The sequence below is a fragment of the Setaria viridis genome, chromosome 8, assembly GCF_005286985.2.
Source record: "Setaria viridis chromosome 8, Setaria_viridis_v4.0, whole genome shotgun sequence".
Taxonomy (NCBI): Eukaryota; Viridiplantae; Streptophyta; class Magnoliopsida; order Poales; family Poaceae; genus Setaria; species Setaria viridis.
The window spans coordinates 14,593,807-14,598,092 of record NC_048270.2 but is presented as its reverse complement, the minus strand read 5'-3'; the positions used below and the strand labels follow the sequence as shown (position 1 = coordinate 14,598,092).

Here is a 4,286-nt window from a genome sequence, read left to right as displayed (position 1 = left end):
CATAATTGCTTGCGAGGGCGCAGCGTTGAATTGGTATTCACTGCTCCCTCCACACACAGTGATCAGCTGGCACGATCTCAAGATGAAGGTCACTCAAAATTTCCAGGGTTTCCACCACCCTCACACGGCCCAGGCAGACCTCTTTCAGTGCAAGTAAAAGGACAAGGAACCACTTGCAGAGTATGCAAGAAGATATGTCCAAATTCGTTCTCAAGCACCGCACATTGAGGAATCTGTAGCAATATCCGCTTGCATCGCGGGCCTAACCCCGGGCCCAACAGCGTCAAAACTGTCAAGGAAGGAGCCTAAAACCATGACTGCCCTCTTCATCATACTTGATGAATACATCAAGTCCGACGAGGACCACCGCAGAAGAGTGGCGGAACGCAACAAAGAGAGACAAACAAACCAAAACCGAAGCTGGCAACCTTCACCTTACAACAAGCCTCAAAACACAAACCAAAACCAAAACCGTATCATGAACATCGAGGAAAGCCAAAATCAAAACAACAACACCCAAAGAGGGGGCCACTCTGCCAGAGAATGAGGTCGAAGCAGACAACCAAAGTCATTTTACTGTGTCAACCACGGCCATCAGAATCATCACAACACAGAGTGGTGCCCCAAAAAGAAGGAAGAAGAGAGAAAAGCTGCGGAAGAAGTTGCGAAGGCAGCCGCGCAGACGCCCAAAGCAATCCACCACACAACTTTATACCCACACCCAACCTTCTACCACAATCAGCCCAACTTCGCTAACTTCCCACAACTGATGAATTGGCCTCTTCCCCCGCACATACAGCCCTACCACCAAGCAATTCCACACCATCCCAATCCCAACCTGTCTCAGAAGCCCCAAGAAACTCTACCTCCACCCCCAAGCATGCCAGCCATAAAGCCCAAGCCAGAACCCAACACGCAATACAACAACCAAAATTCCTTGCCTACCTTCGGGATGATAATGCCAATCACCGGGGGCTCCTCACTAGAGTTTGAAAGTAAGAGGTAGAGACGGAACTACTTCAGAGAGGTCAACGTGATTATTCCCGACGGACCTGCAGCAAAGCTAGAATGGGCGCACATGCCCATAACCTTCACCGGAGAACGGAGAAGATTTCAAGCTCAAGACAACCTCGCATAACGATGCGATGGTCATCAAAGCACTGATAGTAGGCTGGACGGTGGGGAAAGTCCTGGTAGACACAGGAAGCTCCGCGGACATTCTCTTCGCAAATGCATTCAGAGAAATGAACATTGACATGAACACGCTCGACCCAGCTGATGTCCCGCTCCTCGGCTTCGGCCGAAAGCCAGTGAAGGCCTTGGGAAAAATCGCCCTCCCAGTTTCATTTGGGGACCGTGATAATGCGAGGACAAAACACATCACCTTCGACGTAGTGGAAATGCATTATCCCTACAACGCAATACTCGGCCGTGGCTTCATCACCAAAATGGACGCAACAATCAGGCAGTTGTACCCATGCATGAAAATACCCGCCCTCAAAGGGGTCATAATGGTGTACGGTGATCAGCAAATGGCAAGGAACATAGAAAAAGGGGTAGCCCCGGGCCAAAAGAATGTCCACCATCTAGCCTCGTCAAATGAAGCCGAAAGCCCAGCAAAGCAAAAGGCCCACGACGAGCTTAAGAGAGATAAAGAGAAGGTAAAAATCAGTGCGGACGGCGAAACAAAGCGGGTACTCCTAGACGGGTACATCGCAGACAGATTCGTAACAATTGGGGCGAATCTCAGCCCAGATGAAGAGCATGACCTCATCGAATGCCTCAACAAGAACAAAGACATCTTCGCTTGGTCCGCAAGTGATCTAAAGGGAGTGGATAGGGAAATCATTGAGCATAGCCTTGACATCAGACAAGGAGCTAGGCCAAAGAAACAGAAGCTAAGAAAAATGTCCGACGAGAAGGTCCAAGCAGTAAAGGTCGAAGTTGATAGGCTACTCGAAGCCACCGTAATCAGGCCAATCCAATACCCCGACTGGCTAGCCAACACAGTACCGGTTAAAAAGAAAAATGGCAAATGGAGAATGTGCATAGACTTCACAGACCTCAACAAGGCCTGCCCAAAAGATGACTACCCTCTCGAAAGAATTAACAAGGTGGTAGATGACGCTGCAAATAGCGAAATGCTCTCGCTACTTGACCTCTTCTCAGGGTACCACCAGATCAGAATCAAAAAAGAAGACGAAAGCAAAACAAGCTTTGTGACAGCCTTCGGAACATTCTGTTTCGTCTGTATGCCAGAGGAGCTAAAAAACGCAGGCCAAACATTTTCAAGAATGAAAGCAACAGTCCTGGACAACTAGCTTTGGCGCAATGTTTTGGCCTATGTAGACGACATCATCGTAAAAAGTGCTAAACGAAGCAACCACATCATGGACCTCACAGAAACATTCGCTAACCTGAGGTCAGCCAACTTAAAGCTAAATCCAGACAAATGTGTATTCGGAGTCCAAAGGGGAAAGATCTTAGGCTGCTTGGTAACCACGAAGGGCATCGAGGCCAACCCAGACAAAATTACGGTGCTAGCCAACATGTCAGAGCCAACATCACTCAAGCAGGTACAACGGCTCACTGGCAGAATCGCAGCCCTAAACTATTTTATTCCGAGAGCAGCAGAGCGAAGCCTCCCTTTCTTCAAAACACTCCGAAGCTCCAAAATATTTGAATGGGGACACGAGCAAAGTAGAGCATTCCAGGACCTCAAGGAGTACCTGCATTCCATGACAAAGCTATGCCCACCAGAGCCCAAGTCACCACTGCTGCTTTACGTATCAGCTTCAGCAACAGCTGTCAGTGCTGCGTTGATCCAAGAGAAAGAAATCGAAGGCAAAATCAAGCAGATACCAGTTTACTTCGCATCCGAGGCATTGAGCGGTTCAAAGATGCATTACTCTGAGTTAGAAAAAATCGCATATGCGGTTGTCATGGCAGCACGAAAGCTACGACATTACTTTGAGGGGCACAAAATAGTCATGGTAACTAGCCAACCTCTCCATGATCTCTTCTCAAACAGAGAAGCTTCTAGCCACATCGCCAAATGGGCGTCTGAGCTCTCGGAGTTCGTCGTCGATTTTGAAAGACGCACGGCTATAAAATCCCAAGTGCTGGCTGACTTCATCGCTAATTGGACCTCGCCTAAGGAAGAACCAAAGCAGCTAGAAACGCCATGGGTCGTCCACTATGACGGAGCTTGGTGCCGTAGAGGAGCAGGTGTCGCAGCAGTGGTCACCTCGCCAACAGGTGTCAGAATCAAGTACGTAGCAAGGCTAGATTTCCCAACTGCGAAGTCAACCAACAACACCACAGAGTACAAAGGATTGCTCTTGGCCTTAAGGAAAATGAAAGCCATAGGGCAGCAAACATTCGTCATCAGAACGGATTCGAAGGTAATCCGTGATCACATCGAGAAGGATAGCGAAGCCAAAGAGCCAGATCTTGTCAAATACCTCCAGGCAGTCCGAGCCATGGAAAAACACTTTAAAGGGTTTGATGTCACAAACATACCAAGAGCACAAAATGATGAAGCTGACAAGCTCGCGAAGGCAGCAGTAGAAGGCAAGCCAATTCCACCAGATACATTTTACGAACTCATAACTTCACCGTCAATCAAACAAGACCTAGCCACCATCAACGCCATCCAGTGTTACGATTGGCGCACAAGTATAATGGCCTTCCTCAGAGGCCATTTTGAACCTCAGAACAAAGCTGAATGCACACGCCTAAAGCAAAGAGCAATGGGCTACGCAATCATTGAGGGGCAGCTATGCAAAACAGGCATCTCAACACCATGGCTTCGGTGCGTTGACTACGAAACAGGCAGTGAACTGCTCAAAGAAATACACGGCGGTTTCTGTGGAGCTCACATTGGCTCAAGAGCCCTGGCAGGAAAAGCAATCCGTCAAGGGTTCTACTGGCCATCAGTCCACACGGACGCACACCTGTTTGTATGAAGCTACGAAGCATGCATAAAAACAGCAAGGCAAACACATGCACCCTCACTTCCCATCCAACTAATACCACCCTCGTGGCCTCTCCAGAGATGGGGGATGGACCTAGTTGGCCCACTTCCAGCAGCACAAGGAAACTGCAGGTTCGCAGCGGTGGCAATAGACTACTTCACCAAATGGGCTGAAGCCAAGCCACTTGCCGTCATCACGTCAGCTTCGGTGCAAAAGTTTTTCTGGCAAAACATTGTCTGTCGGTTCGGAGTCCCAAGGGAGCTAACCGTCGACAATGGCAAGCAGTTTGATTGCATCTCATTCACAAAC

At 48.8% G+C, this 4,286-nt stretch overlaps 1 pseudogene; it reads left to right on the top strand.

Annotated features, from left to right (window-relative positions):
• Positions 1–1,145: 1,145 nt before the first annotated feature.
• On the top strand, positions 1,146–3,968 carry LOC140220224 (uncharacterized; annotated as a pseudogene).
• Positions 3,969–4,286: the final 318 nt, after the last annotated feature.